At 44.5% G+C, this 16516-nt stretch overlaps 1 protein-coding gene across 7 annotated transcripts in view; it reads right to left on the reverse strand.

Moving 5' to 3' along the window:
- Window positions 1–12540, reverse strand: part of LOC310922120 (highly divergent homeobox-like) — a 60248-nt gene extending 47708 nt beyond the window's left edge. For 3 of the 7 annotated variants that reach the window (XM_083882502.1, XM_083882500.1, XM_083882506.1), the window contains exon 1: window positions 1983–11979. The gene's annotated coding sequence lies outside the window, so the exon portion shown is untranslated. Of the gene's footprint in view, window positions 1–1982; window positions 11980–12432 lie in introns of those variants that run through there. The other 4 variants (XM_083882504.1, XM_083882501.1, XM_083882503.1 and 1 more) reach the window with 4 other exon arrangements.
- Window positions 12541–16516: the final 3976 nt, after the last annotated feature.

The raw sequence follows: 16516 nt of genomic DNA on the forward strand, positions 1-16516 counted from the left end.
GGCCTTCTAAATCATTTAAGACTGAGTGGGTGGCCTCTGTATCAATCAAAAATTTTACTTCTTTATCCCCCAACTAGAGGTTCCTGGGACATGGATTCTTTCCACCCAGCATATAACACCATAATCTTGGCAACGTCTCCCTGCTGGAACTGATCGCCCTGGTAAAACCGGTTTGGGCACTCTCACTTCCAGTGCCCTTCCTGCTTACAATATGTGCAGTGGTTCAAGCCCACTCCCTGCATAACTGGCCCTCCGTGGCCCTTGCCAAATCCGACTGCCTCTAGCACTTCCCCTTGAATTTCCTTGTACTACTGCCAAGAGATTCCGCCCTTGCTTGTTAACCTCTTTTTCTCTATTATTATAAACCTTCCAAGCCACCTCAAGTAGTTTGTCCAAATTTCTTAACTCCCTCCCTCCAGTTTCTGTAACTTTTTCCTAATGTCATACTGAGATTGGCCAAGAAAGATAAGAGCAAGCTGAACTTTCGCTTGTTCTGTATCTATTTGGAGGTCAGTATATTTCCTGGCTGCTTCTTTGAGTCTTTCTAAAAAGGCAGTTGGAGATTTTTTCCTCTCCTGCCTGATCTCATGTAATTTGGACCAATTCATAGTTTTAGGTATAGCATTTTGAACCCCTATTTGGGTCCACTCTAAATATTTCTTTAGCCGTATCATATCCACTCCAGATGGGTCATTAGGATCCCACAATGGGTCCTCGGTGGGAAAGTTATAATCCAAAGTCCCTGTTACTGGTCCATTGCGAATATCTTCTCTCGCCCTTTCCCTGGCTGCTCTAAGTACCATCTCCTTTTTGGTAGAGTCCATTACAGTATCTAATATCACTTGGATGTCATCCCAGTCCTGATTTTGAGTTTTCATAATAATTTTCACTACTCTGGCCACTTTATCAGGGTTTTCTGTATAGGTCCCAGCTGACTGCTTCCAAATTACCAAATCTCCTGGGGAAAAGGGTACCTTCACAAAAACCGGTCTGTCCACTCCCACTCCTTGTCTCAAAGGGGCAATTACAGTTCTCTTTTGTTTGCCTGGTCTTAATAAACCCTTTCCTGCCTTAGGCCAGGCCGGGACCAATCTTGATCGGGTCTGATGAGATACCAAGGTTAGTGGTTTATCTTCATCACTTCCACTACTATCTGCTCCTTCTGCACCCTCCCCCTGTCTCTGTATCATAGTTAAATCTTGGTCATTTCTTGAGGAAGAAGGGGCGGGTGAAGACGGCAGAGGAGGGTACAGGGAGACAGGAGCAGGTGAAGGAGGCGTAAGTGGGAGAGAAGGGTATCTTTTGGCAGGGGGGGTAAGTGGATCAGGTGAATTAGGGCCAGGTGAAGTAGGGTCAGATTCCCCTGATGCCGTGGGGGCTACTAGCAATTCACCATCCATATCATCTTTCCGATATAAACTTTCATTCAATGCCAGGTGTTCTAAGCAACGCTTCCCTTGGACACAAGCCATGCACTTATTGTTTTCAGGTACTTTAACAATCATTAACCCACACTCAGCCAGCCACTCTGGCTTTTCCCGTAAATAGAAAAACAAATCAACATATGGAACTTCATCCCATCTCCCCTCTCGTTTACAAAACATCAATAATTGTGAAATCATGTCAGATTGCAAAGACCCATTTTCTGGCCACATTTTCCTATTCTGCAAGACATATTTTGGCCATCAAGTTTTACAATAATCAATCAACTTAGCCTTATGTAACTCTTGCCCAAAATTACCCTGCTTCCAATGTGCTAATAAGCACCCCAAAGAAGAAGTGTGCAGTATGGGGGCATTGCCACCCAAGATCCCTTTAAGTTTCTCCATGTTACAACTACAATAGACCACTGATGCCGAACCTGCAATGCTTTTGTGATTGTCTAACGGACAGCGCTTAGGCAAACCAGGAATTCCTTAGCCCAACCATGCGTAGCTTTTGCTGCATCTTATTGACAGGCAACCAGAGTAAAAGCATCTTACCTCTCCAGGGGACGTTGTGAGCGGCGAGGGTCCCGGCGCTGATGGGCTCCCCGAGAATCCCTCGGTGCCGGCTGGAGTGTGATCAGGTTGCAGGGTCCTCAGCAGCACTCAGTGTCCCACGTGGGTCACCAAAATGTTAGCGTTGAAACACATAATCACAGAATGATTATATGCAAGTGCTTTTATTGAAGAGCTCTGGGAATCAGGGGTACAGACCCAAATCTGACTCCAACATGGATTCAAGATGGACATGTTTTTATACCCTTTCATTACATAACTATATATTAATTATTAAACCCATATTGTTCTATTGTATACATTGATCTTATCCAAGCATGAATTCTTGTATTCATCAGGCCCCCAAACATCGTTTCTCATGATTCTCATTACGATTAAACAATAATCATATTCAATTACCAAACAATCATTACATTTAACAATCATATTGTTTATCATATGATGATTATGCAGGTGCAGTTTCACATGATCTAGTAAAGACAAAGCCTAACCTTCATTCCCAGGGCCTACCCAGCCCTGGTTCCCTTTCCCAGGCCTACCCAGGCCCAATCTTTCTTTCCACACCCCCTTGAATCTATTGTATACAATTCCCATGATTTTAGAAACATTTTAACCCTATGCTATCATCAGGATTGGCACTTTCAGCTGCAAAGTCACAAGGATCAAGGACCAAAGACCAATTTGGGGGAAAACCCCCAAGGAAGGGCTTTGGGCAACCCTGGTGCTGCCCACTCAGTTTAACAAATGCTCCAGTTTAACAGAGGAGGGACATCCATGTCCCAGGCTGAGAAAGGTTCTGTTGCTGTGACACCCCCTGAAGTCTGGAAATCTGTATTTTTAAGAACATGTAAGAGTTGTTTTCCTGGGATATAATCAATGCTGGCTTCAGGACCTTGTGATGTGTTCCTGCTCCTTGGCTTTGTCCAAAGTGACACTCAGGATGTGGATGCTGACAGTCAGGTCAGAGAGAGATATTTTCAAGTATCAGGAAACAGCAGAGTCTGTGGGAAAGCAAGTCACATAACTTTCCCACACTGGCCTGAGAAACTGTGAGAAGGAATTAAAACAATCTTTGCAGCTGGTGTTTGGAACTTGCTGTTTACTTGCAAGGTGTTTATGAAGAGGTGTTATTTCTGGTTAGCCAATGGTGGTGAGGTGTTGGTTTGAGGACCAATCATGTCCTGCTCTCTCGGAACCACCTATAAAAGGATGTGCTGTCTAATAAAGGAGGCTCTCGCCTTCTGAGAAGACCTGAGTTGTGTGTCATTATTCAGCCATCCCTAATACAATAGCTGTTGCAGTCTGTTCAAGTTGTAGTGTTACAGGGATGGTTCTGTACCCCATGTTTAGTTGGAGTCTGGGGTTTTGTCCCAAAAGTCATCTGCTCGTCAGAGCTGTCAGTTCTGTCAGACCCCAACCTTTTTCCTGAAGTTTCTACCAATCTCTGTCATATTTGTCCGTATAATTTGTTTTCCTTTTACTGGTTTTCTATTTGTTTGAGACTCTCCTGAGTTCTTCGCCTCCCCTCCCCTGATTGGTCAGAAGTTGCTACTTGCCCCTTAATCCTGTCTGTTTAAAACCTGCTGCACCCAGTGCTCGAGGTGGGTCTGTCTCAGGCTATCCAGAAGAATAAACTCTTCTGGATCACACCCAGACTGTCTCTCTCTCACTCCTTGGTTCTAACCTGTGCCTAGCAAAGACATTCTAGCTGTAGAGCCAAAGAACCTCTGAGACACGTTGCCCGGAGCTCGGCTCGGGGGATGTGTCCCACACAAAATCGTCCGTAGTGGAAAACTGAGCTAGCACAAAGGTTCTGGCTTCAGCGATAAATAGTGACACAGGAACTCAACCAGGATGAGGCCCAGGTTCCTCCCAGGCCCAGCAATAACTCCTCAGGTCAGATTCCAGCACTGGGTCCCTCTGAGTTTCACTGTGGGGACACAGGAGGTGGCCTGGACAGGGCAGCGCTTTGATGAACACATTAAACCAGACACTGATTTGTTATGTGTGAAAATTCATGCCCTGGCTTGGGAAAGGCAAACATTATTGCCAATATTATCAATATTACCAAACGCACAACAGCATTCTAACAGCAAAATGGAGCTTGATGCTCTTGTTACACAATCTACACAGGAAAAGAATGTAATCCTCTGGGTAGGTATCAGAAAAGAAGAGCCCCATCATGACAGATTTCCAAGACAGGGCCTTTTTTTGTCCCAGACAGGAGGCCACCAGCTGAGACAGTGCAAGTGCTGGCCAGGAACAACCTGCATTCAACTTGGTGCCTTGGGAAGCAAAAATGTCAGCAGTCACAAGTTATTTTAATGCAGTACGCGCATCACAATAATACAGAATGAACCAAAGGACAAGAAACCTGCCATAATCCAGTAGGAAAATAAAGGGAATAAGGGAACCCTTTGTAGCCAAGCATTTTTGAAAATTCTGAATGGAAAGGAGGACAGGGGTGATCTACCTAATCTTTGCACAAGAGCTGCTTCTAATATAAAGCAAATAAAATTATTAAAGGCTTGAAAGCATAAGCAGACATTCAACTGCTTTCCCTTTAACCTCCAAGATGATTATACTACGTAACGGTAATGTGTCGGAGTCCAGGGCATTCCTTTGGTTGCCCTGAAAGGCCACAGACCTCAGCAGAGGGGTCTGGGACCCAAACAAGAGGGTTTGAGATCTGTACAGGGGGGTTTGGAATCTGTACAGAAGGGTTGCAGACTCTGGCACAGAGCCCAGGAAGACACAGTTTTTGATTTCAGTCCATGGGAAAAAAACTTCCAACACTGGGAGAAGAATTACAAGTCACAAAGGTGTGACAGAGAATAGTGTCGTTTATCACCGGGTGGAAAAATTTGTAGTTTTGGGTTTTTAGAATGGAGGTGAATGGGGGACAAGATGGAGGATTTAGGGCAGTACTCTGGGTTCTTCTCCTTCTCCCTTGGCCTCCATCTTCTGATGTGATGATGGCACAAAGTAGTTCAAGGGGATTGGGTCAAAGTAGAAATTACCCTTTTAGTATAGGTAATAGGCATTGGCACAGAATTGTAAATAATAGACACGTAAACGTAATTATCTGTATAAAAGGGTAGTGACCTCCCATCGAGGGGGGAGTCGTCCTGTGTCTGAGCAGCAGAACAGACCTCGGCCAGGCACAGAGAAAACTGTAAGATAAGAAACAATAAACACGCGAGAAACCTTGAAAAACAAGACCTTGAAGACTCTGTTTCATTCTCGCATCTGGCTCAGGCCTCTCAGAGGGCAAAAGACTATACCACCTGAATCTCGGGTGAAAAACCAAACCCGAGAGTAATAGATGTTAAGAGTTCAACAGGCCTGTATAAAGAAAGAGATCGCTATCTAGAATTTGGAGTAAAATGCTTGTAGGCCAGAGCTTTAACTTCAGAGTTTACTTTCCTCTCTGTGTCAACAGGCAATAGAAAAATCAGTAATTACCAATTTGTAAAAATTACTGTTTCTTTTAATTAACAGATAAAATAGAAGATGATTTTTCAATCATATTTTTTACCTCTGTTCTCAACTCTTATTCACCCTCTCAATCCAGTGCATTACTAAATGCAGCACCAGCTGCATTACAAGTCAGGTTTGCCCAAGTTCTGCCTCCCCCAGAACATTTATTCAGTCACAGCCAGAGCTGGGCAAAGGAGGCTCTTGCTCTGAATAATCTACTCCTTAAACAAATTTATAGCAAGCAACAGAGGAGACAATTATTAGTCCATTAACAAATCAATAAAGTTCATAATAATCTACTTTGTCATGTTGAGAACTGCCTTCAGATCTCCCATGTGGATACACAATGATGAGGCCACCAACTGATTTACGTCACTTTGAAAGAACATAGAAGAGTTAATTTTGTGATTCTTTTTCCTCCTGCATGATTGGCAGGACCCAGTTTCCACTCTTGTCTCCTCCTCTTTCAGTACCAGTGCTCCTGTTTTATCTAGTGGAGCTCAGTTCCCACAAATGACCTCATCGGAAATAGTTCTGAAACTTCCATCTTTCAAGATCCAGCTGAAGTCATCCCAAAGCTCCAGTGTTTCCATACACAGGCTCATCACATCATGCTCTCCAAACAGTTCATCAACTGCAGTGAAGACTTTTCCAACTGCAGGATAAATTTTTAAAGCCAGACCTGATGACCTGCGAGGGAAGACCTGTGTCAGGTCTTTGACACATTTTTTAATTATGTGGATTTCTGTATCCAAGGTCACTTCCGTGTTAAAATACTTTCATTGTTGCATTTGACATCTGTAATTTAGATAAAGACAGGATGGAGCGTTTTGATTAAATCACTTGAACTTCAGATAAACTCTTGAGCATTGCATGACAGGCTTGGCCCAGTGTCCTAGGGTTACTATGATGCTTGTATCCCCAATCGTCTGTTCTGTGTGTTCTGTACCTTTAAGACTGGTTCTGGAAGCGAGCAGAGAAAGAAGAAGCGCACAGTTTGTTTTGAAAAACTATTCACTCCTCTGCACTTTTTCTTCGTCCTTGGACTGTGTGTTCATTGGATGCATGGACAGCGGCCAGAGAGGTTTTTTTTTTCCTTCAAGTTAGTCTAGCTAGCTGGGGCAAAAAAGCTTCCTAGACTGTTTTGTGTTTTTTCCTTTTTCTTGTGACTGTTTAAATCTGCTCTGGACTGAAAAAACCCAGAGGAGCACCAGGAGCTGCACCTGTGGCCCACCGGGCCTGGACCTCGGCATTTTCCAGCACCAAAGGGACTGAGACTGCTAAGAGACTGAGAGAGCTGAGCTAACTTCCAGCAAAAATTCTCAGTTTTGCCATCTCTCTTCAGAGCAGCGAGAGGTTTTATTGTTTCATATTATTCATTCCTTATGCTTGTGGGCAGGTTGTTTGTTAAATAAATAGTTTTTTCCACTTTTCTCCGAGGAAGTTCTTTTCCTGGACCGGCTGGGGGGGGAGGGGCCATTTGGGTTTGCCCTCCTGAGGAACCCCATTCGGAGGTTTCCTCCCAAATTTGCCCTAAACCAGGACACCCAGCTAAACTCAGGAGAGGTCATGCTCTGCTTTAATAACTAATTTTTGCAGTGGATTTTAATCACTCATGAACTACACCTGCCAATCAAAGTCATGGTAAGATTCCTTGGTAGCCTCTGCCTTGAATCCAGTAAAGCAGAGCTCAAAGAATCCTTGAAGAGACAATTAGAAACTGATTTAAATAAACAGATTACAGGATCCCCCAGCCACAGTTATGAACTGAGTCATAACTGCAGTTTACATTCCAACATCTAAACCTCCAAATATAAACAGGTGAGATTTATTAAAGCTTTTTGTGTCTTGGATATACCAAATCCTCAGTCAACAGACAGTTCTGTACCATTTTCCACTGATTTCACACCAGTGTGAAGGACATCTGGCAATATTCTGTTTTTGGCAGGTTCAAAGCTCTCTGATATTAAGTCACCTGTAAAGTGCAGATGGAAATCAGTTTGCTATCAGCAGTTCTTAAATGCTGATTCTGAATATCCAAAGCAGTACCCTGTGTTGAATAAACCAATTGGTAGATGTTTGGGAGCTCCCCTAGAAAACCACAGAGTCCAGAGCCATCCCATTAATCCAGGAAGAGCTGCCTCTGCATACCCCACCTGCACAGGCAACAAGTTGTGCTCACTTCCCATGCCTGTCATACCTGGGAATTTACCTACATGGAGTATTCAAACAGCTGTAAGAACATAATGCTACTGACTCTGAGACAAATTAATCCAGGATACGTTCACCAAAACATTATGCTGATTATTTTTTTGGGAAGTATTACAAGTTCAGCATCAGTTTTCCTAATTAGAACAAGATATGAACTCTTACATTTTTTTAACACAGGAACTAACTTGCAAACTGCTAAAATTACTGAACATTGAGGCAGCCACATTAGTGTGAAGGGAATCAGCAGGTCACGCACCTTCATCACAGACTATTATTCAAAACAACCTCAGTAACTTCCAAGGAAATAAACTCCTTTTCCCAGTCTGTCCACCTACAGAGCACTCCAGTTTCTTCAGAACTTCTCACCTTTGTCTTGAACCTCAGACTCCAAGTTAGAAATCCACATGGATTTTTATCATAATTTCATTTTGATCTCAACTTGCCAAGCTTAGCAAACATGCATGTGAGCTTTTGGGAAGCTGGGTGTCCAGCTGGTTGACAACACATTGGCACTGAAAAGAGAGTTTGTTACAGAAAAGAACTCTATGAAATTTAATAAAAATAAGGTAAAGCATTATGCAAACAAATTCCATGAATGTAAATTGAATTTTAACTTTGTCCTGGGTTGCAGTGTAGGATGTGCCCAAAGTATGTATTCTATCACCATCTTCATGAGCTGTTGAAACCAGATGGGGCAGTGTTTCCCTTGCCCCTTCCCTCTGGGCTATCTTCTGTTAATGGTCCCATCAATGTCTTGCCACATGACTCATAGGTAACTCCCTCCAGGAGCTATCTCTCTTTAATGGGCCATCAAGGATCCACATCATGACTCATAGAATATCAGCCCATTGTGAGATGCTCCGCCCAGGGGGAGAAGCCAAGCATTCCCACCTGGATATAATCTGGAATTTGGGACAGCACGTGGGGCTCTTACTCACTGGATTCCCAAAGGACAAGAGCTACCAGACCTTTCTATGGAATCACTGCTTTGACAAGACCACTTCATCTGGACTGCTACCACCATCCTGCTCAGGTTGTATTCTGACTCTGTCAGTGGTCTTTTGTACTATTGCTTTTTATTTATTTTATTTTATTTTACCTTTTTTTCTCCCTCTTATTAAATTGTATTTCTGACTTGGAGTCTCTCACTGGTTTTGCTTTCAAACCAGTACACACTTTAATAAAAGACAGAGGTGGCAAAGCTGTATTTAAGGATTCAACATCTGCCTGTTCTAATAAAATAAAGCAGCCTTGGCCAAGAATGTTGGTGTCTCTGGCAGTGCAGAGAATAACCTATGACAGCTGAAAAAGCAGGTTTTCCAAGGGTTCTCTTACTCCTGCTACTTGTCCTAGGCAAACCAACACTGGTAACTCTCCACTCCTATTGTCTCTCACCCCTCAGCCTGATGTGAACCCAACAATATAAAGATGTTTTCACTGCCTTTCTGAACTGAATGCTAATTAAAAACTCTGCACATTGTAAGATCCCTCTGCTGTGTCATGTTTTGGGAGGTATAAATGGAGTCCAAGTGCTGTCAGACACTGGGAGATCCCAGGGTAGTGACTGATAAGGACAAAGATGGGAACTCCATGGCCTTCACTTTGTCCCAAGGACAATTCCATGGACACCCTGTGACCGTCACTGGCTTCTCAGCAGATGACATTGTGGTTGTTCTTACAGCTGAACTTTTTTAGGCTTCTTTAGTGGTTTGAGCAACTTCTCCCCAGTCCATCCCTTCTCCGGGATGAGCGAGAATGAGGGGAGAGGGGAGAGCACGCAGATGTCCAGCAGAGTTTGCTCCTGAAGCTGTGGTTTGCCTCATGGAACAGTGCATGATCCCACAGTGTCTGCTGCAAATCCAGCCCTTCCACCCCAGTTACTTCATCCAACATTCCAAAATCAGGAATCTCTCCAGGGAGACCTGGTGAAGCCAGGTCATTCCTTTTTAGCAACTAATGGAAACAACTCGATGTCAAGAAGTGCCACAAAAGAAAGAACAACTATAAGGAAATGGCAAAAATAATGTAATCAAATAATTCAGGAGTTACTGAGCTGTTCTGCAATTACTTGAGAGATCTGGCAGGAAACATAAAGAAAATAAAAAGGAGCAGCATAAGAAGGAAAAATAATTTCTGCCTACAATGTGTAGCAGTATGATCTTAGTCTCCAAAAATCCTTAAATGTATGGATTGCTGAATCAAGTAAACATTTACAAGGTAAATCTTTATACTTATACTAATTAATTTGAAAAATAGGAAACAAACCCATAATTATACTCGCTTTAAACAGCGATAGAAACTAGTCTTGGATGTCAAATAAATAATAAATAAATTAATTAACTCAAGAGTACAAGTCACCAGGAAGTAACTAAGTATAAAAATATTTATGGTATAACACATTCTAAAACTGTTGTGGATTAACACAGAGTGATAAAAGGGAACAATCAGTTTCTGAGAGTTTTCTTTTTTAACTTCAGCTCCAAAAAGGCATTTGCCTAGAAAAAAAGTCATCTTACAAAGACTATTTCTGTTTTGGTCTCTCCATCTGTAAGAGGTACAACAAGAAAATCAGCACACTCCCAATTTATCTTTTTTTTTTGCTCCCTCCACAGATCTCTAGTGGTAAAAAATAACAAGTCTTAGTGCCAATATAAATCTGGGACAAAACTAGAACTATGGCAAGAAAGCTACTGTAGACATAAATAAAACAAGACTGCAGTAGTGACACTATTCCTCCAGCTTTAGAAACTTGAACTGAAATCATCTAATTAACTTTCCACAGCTGCCAAAAACTCGCCATTTTTTCCACATCCCAAATGGAAAGAAAACAATCAACCAACCAATCCCCCAACTTACACGCTATGTGGAGATACTGGACGCACATCAAGCAACAACCTTTAATAATCTGAATTTGTAGGTTGGTGCCTCTTTCCTACACAGGCCAAACCAGTTACAACCACTCACTCCAAGTGCACTAGATGAGGCTGATCCTTGGGTGAGTGTAATGTACAGGCCAGCTTGTAAAACTACTTTTAAATATCTGTGACTTGCAGCATAATTGCTTCCCTCTCCACTAAGTACAGCATCTGTAGGATTGTATTACAGCCCTACCTATAAAATGCAGCCCTTTATTAGGGACAAATTAGACAGCCCTCAGTAACTTAATAACATAATAACCCATAACCACAACACTGCAGGTTTATGCATCCCATCCTGCTTTACTGATGCAAATGAAACTCCTGACTGCAGCTGGATTACTCATGAGTTTTAAATAAAGCATGAACGTGTTTTGTAAGACCTATGTCAGAAAAAAGGGAAGAAGCATTAAAATGCAGTGTTACTCTGAACATGTGAGCTGCTTCAGGACTCCAGTTGGGGGGACACAGCACTACTTTAGGTGAGTTATGTGTGATCTTATCCATAGAATGAGAAACTCCACGCTAAGAGGGCAGGGGACAGAGTTGGGGACTGCTTGGGGCAGGCGAGTGCCACACAGGCACTTCCAGGGGTGAGACCTCCAGAACAGCACAGCCAAGGAAGGACATGTCCTCCTCCTCATCCTCAAACACCTGAGGGATAAAAGTATGGCAGCACAAGGCCCCCCGTCTAACCACCATGACTAGCTGTGCCTGGCACCACAGCAGGTCAATACCATGGAATCACAGAAGGGTTTGGGTTGGAAGGGACCTTAAAGTTCATCTTGTTCCACACCCCTGCCAACACAAGCACACTGAGGATACCGGGGCACTAAGAACTGAGGCAACCCGTGATACAAAAGGACAGAGTCTTAAGCTTTGCCAAGGTAGGTTTAGGCTGGACATTAGGATGAAATTCTTCATGGAACGGGTGATAAGACATTGGAAGGGGCTGCCCAGGGAAGTAGTGGAGTCTCCATCCCTGGTGTCCAAGGAAGGCCTGGAGGTGGCACTCAGTGCTCTGGGCTGGGTGACAAGGTGGGCATCGGACACAGGTTGGACTCGGTGATCTCAGAGGTCTTTCCCAACCTCAGTGATTCTGGGATTCTGTGACTGAGGCACTGGGGAATGAGGAAATTAGCGATGACAGGACCTGTGCCAGGGGAGTTTTAGGATCGACATTATAAACAATTTCTCCACGGAAAGGGTGGTCAGACATTGGAAGGGTCTGCCCAGGGAGGTGGTAGAGTCCCCGCCCCTGAAGTGTTTAAGGCAAGGGTGGACGTGGCACAGAGTGCGGGCAGTGTTCGATGACAGCCTGTGCTGGGGATCCCGGGGTGTTTCCCAGGCTCTGTGTCCGCGGTGTTTCTGTGTCCGTGAAGTTTCTGTGACTGTGATTGAGGCATCCTCGGCTGAGGGGGCCGCTGCCGGGCTCGGCGCGCACGCGCAGAGCGGCCCCGGCCGGCGCAGGCGCGCGGGTGCCTCCCTGGCGCGCGCGGAGCGGCTGCGCGCGCACGCTCAGTTCCCCCGGCGGCTCCCGGCACGCGCTCGGTGCAGCCCCCCCCCCCCCCCCCTCCCCCGCTCGGGGCCGCGCCGGGGGGGGTGGGAGGCGCAGCAGCGCCTGCACTCGCCGGGCGGGTCCGCGCGCGCGAGCCCGCGCGGGCCTCCCCCCACCCCCACCGCCGGGCCCGGGCGTGGGGGGGGGGCATCGCCTGCATCATCATCACCATCATAATCATCTTCTTCCTCCTCCCCTCCCGCCGCACCCCTCCCGCCCGGGGGCCCCGCCGCGCTCCCTGCCCCTGGAGGGACTCCCCCGCGCTTACCGTGTAGCGCGGGGCCGGCGCGGGGGCTCCGGGCTCGGCTGGGTCGGTCCCGGCGTCACACAATGAAATCAGCGGCCCCGATCATTAATTCTCATCATGATCGTGACGTGCGCGCAGACAGCGACCAATGGCGCGCTGCGATCAGCGCGGCCCGGACGGCGCCCGCCCCTGGCGCCCGCCGGGGGGGGGCGCGCACGGGAGCGCCGGCGCCGGGAGGGGACGGGGCGCCCACAGCGCCGGCCCCCAGCGGCCTCGCAACCCCGCACCGTCCCCGGGCCTCGGCCCCAGCCGGCATCACCCCCTGGGAGTGCTCCTGGAAAGCGTTCCCTGAGATTCCGGGTAGAGAGATAAAGAGGGAAAGAGTCAGTAATCTGTGTAAATGTCTCCAAGGGAGTGGTGCCAGGCTCTGTCCAGGGACAGGACAAGGAGCAGTGCCCATAAACTGCAATAAAAGAAGTTCCACCTCAACTCGAGGAAGAACTTCTTTCCATGAGGGTGGCAGAGCCCTGGGAGGGTGTGGAGTCTCTGTCTGGAGACATCCCAAACCCACCTGGACAGCTTCCTGTGTCACCTGCTCCAGGTGACCCTGCCATGGACTGGGTGATCTCCAGAGGCTCCTTCCAACCCCAGCCATCCAGTGATTCTGTGAATGGCCATCCCTGTGACCAGATTGTGCAGCCTGGACTCACAAGGAGGTTGTGCCCAGTGAAACCCAAAAAGCTCCATGAAGGACCAGGGCTTCATTTACATCAGTATTATGGCACTCAAGAAGTAAACCTTTTATTTCCCAGGATGGATATGTTTGGTCTGGGAAGGGAGGAAATGCCAGTGTTTCCAGGCGGGCAGCACAGGGCAGGTACCCCATGGGGTCAGACACCTCCTTGGGGCCAAGGCCGGAGCTAGTTACAACACAAACCACATTCACTCACTCTCTGTGTCCTTACAGGGATCCAGGTACAGCCAGGTGCATCAGTGCCAGCCCTCCTTCGGGCTCCATTTCCCTTCCAAAAGGAAACCTCCTCAACAAAGGAGCAGGAAGGACACTGCTGACCCATTCTGGTGGATTGTGTGGTAGAAATCATGTAAAATCGCTATTTATTGGCTCGGCTGTAGGAGCACTGAGAAGTCAGAATCAGATTTGAGACCTGTGTTCATTACAAAGTCTCTAGACAGGCCATATCCCTACTCCAAATAGTTTCCTCTGAAAGTCATGATGTTAAAATATTTAACAGACAATTAATTTTGTGTGATGCTTTAATCAGAAATACCAGTAAATATTTCTACAGGACTGAAATAAAAGAATCGCTGCTGGTTTTCTGTAGGAACAGAGGAGAAAAGCAGACAGTGTTTATGTTTATTTTAAAATTGCAAGTTGCTTACATTGTTCAAAAATTTTAACACTGACTTTGAACTAGTGGTGTGTGAAAAACGAGGTTCACTTTTTGGTAAATTTTTAAGAAATATGTTTAATAAAAAATTAAGACAATTAGGAGATAAAAAAAGCCAAGTACGGCTGGCCGGGTGACTTGGCATTTAGCCAAGTCCACACCTTGCTATCTTAGAGACATTATTTAAATACCCTTTCTATTGTATTAGTTTATGAATATTCATATTTTTCCATAAACTAGTTTCCATATTCCAGGAATGGCTTTGCATGGCTCCTCATTGGGTCTGCCTTTTTAGAGCATGCGTGTTTCGTGGCTGTGTCTTTATTACCGCCTCCAGCTTGGGCCTTGGTCCATGCTTTCTTCAGGTGGCAGATGCTGATAGTTGGTATATCAACAGCAGGGTCCTCTTTACATGTTCACTGGATGTTATCCCGACCAAACAGGCAGTTTAAGCATATTACATCCGTTACTACAACTATGCCTAATTTTCTAAAAGCAGAAATAAAAAAACCCCTTATATTCTATATCCTTACCACAACATTATTAACCATATAGCACACATCTTGCGAAAAGCCAACTCTATAATATATATATAACAATTCCTCCCTCTTTTTTTTTTTTTTATAATTCATTTGGCTTGAGCCATATTTTTTGTTTTCTAGCCTCCATTATTTGTTCATTTTTTTCATAGATCAATTTTGCTTCTTCAAGGGGGTCTTTTACATAATTTTGTTTCTTTAACACCATAATCCTTTGAGCTGTTCCGGATGTGGTCAATTTTGAGTCTGTAGGTACTGTTACCACTTGCATGCCTTGAACTACATTTGTAATCAGCCGAATAAAACAGGGGATTAAACAAGGAAGAAATATTAGGCCAGCAGTAGCACATAAGAGAAAAAGTCCTAGTTTTTTCCACCATTCTATTCTCAGTAAATTATCCCACCAGCTGCTTTTTAGCATTGATTCCCACTTTTGGACTGGTACATGAGCTACTTTTCTGATATCATTGACTATATCCAGAACAGCATCTCCATTGTCATCTATTTTCAAACAACAATCTGATGTATTAAATTTTCCACAAACACCCCCTTCTTCAGCTAGTAAATAATCTAAAGCTAACCTATTTTGATATACTGCAGCCCTTGTTTGGCGTTGTTGACTTGTTATTAATTCCAATGCCTGACCAGTTTTGTTTGTTATTATTTCTACAACAGCCTGGAGTCTTATGATGCGGTTCAGCATATAAATTGGGGTCCGATATCCCCAACTCCCATCCTGTGCCCAGGTGGCTGGCCCATATATTTCCAATATGCGTTCAGGGGGCCATTCATCATCCCCTCATTTCTGGAATCCTCTAATTATATCCTTTGTATTTCTTTTTTAGTCCTCATAAACTGGTATCCCTAATTGATCTCCCTTTGGTCCTGGTAAAAGAAAGAATCCTGGCTGTATGATTCCCAAAGTGCAACTCCCTTTCCACTTAGAGGGTAGTCTTGGGTATGCCCTCTTTCCGCATATCCAAAATAAGCCATCTGGTGCCTTCTAATAATCTTTTTCCTGTTGATTTATATTCTCCCAAAATTTGGATATTTCTGGAATCCCGAAATAGGGGGTTTTTTTGTGTGTCATTACATTGAAAAAGTCCATCTACTTTATTATATTCACAATTTCCCCTTTTTATTTTCTTTTGAGTCCAATACCAAGTTGGTTTCTCTGGTATCCACCAAGTAAAAGTTCCATTGCTGACCTTATATCTTTTACAGGGAGTGTTTCTCACTTCATTAAGAAAGTTTTTTCCAGTGTGCCAGAGACATTTTTCACCTATTACTGTTGAGCTTAAAATCCACCCTTCTGGTCAGTTTTCCCCTTTTGTATTTGTCTGGTTCCACTTAAGGAGTTCAACCGGGCCTAAGCTACTGCCTTTCTATGGCCACTCCTCTGACATCAAAGCTCCTCCACAGACCCAACAGTTGGTTATGTTAAGTTCCTTGCTTATTCTTTCCCCCAGTTCCACAAACAGATTTTTCCCCAGTCTCAAGTTATCTATTTCTTTTTCTAATTGCTGGTCCAGTTTTGTATACAAATTCTGGAGTGAGATTTGTACCGGGTTTGATTGCTGTGCTGGCTTTGTCTTTTTGTTTACCAGTTGCTCTTTTACTAAATCTTGGGCTTTACTCCCAACAGCATATGTAAAACAAATCCATCTTTCTCCTTTTGGACATTTATTTCCCAACCTGTCACCACTTGTTCTCAAGTTTTCCACAATCTAATATTTTTTCCCATTATGAGTACAACTATCTAATTTGGATGGGTTATAGCAGTGACTGTCGATATGGGTATGTGTAATAAGGAAGGAACTTCGGTGTCTTTCTATGTATAACTTTCGATAGCATCTGTGGCATGACTTTGCCGATATCCCATAAGGGAAAAGACAAAGAATGAGTGACAGAAGAAGGAATGACAGAGGTCTGGTATGGCTTATACCTTCACCTTCCATGCCTATGGGGTTGCAACCCACAGCAGGAGTATATGATCTTCTTGGTGGCAAGTACAGTGGCCAACCCAGTCTTGCCCTCTATTTTTTTGTCACTTCCTTTTTGCTAATTCCCAGGCAAATTGTCTTTGACACTTCTTAACTGTAATTTCCCACTGTTCTTCAGGTATTTTCCCACTCAACAGTCACTAGTAATTCCCAT

The sequence above is a fragment of the Zosterops lateralis genome (assembly GCF_965231275.1).
Source record: "Zosterops lateralis genome assembly, chromosome: W".
Lineage (NCBI taxonomy): Eukaryota > Metazoa > Chordata > Aves > Passeriformes > Zosteropidae > Zosterops > Zosterops lateralis.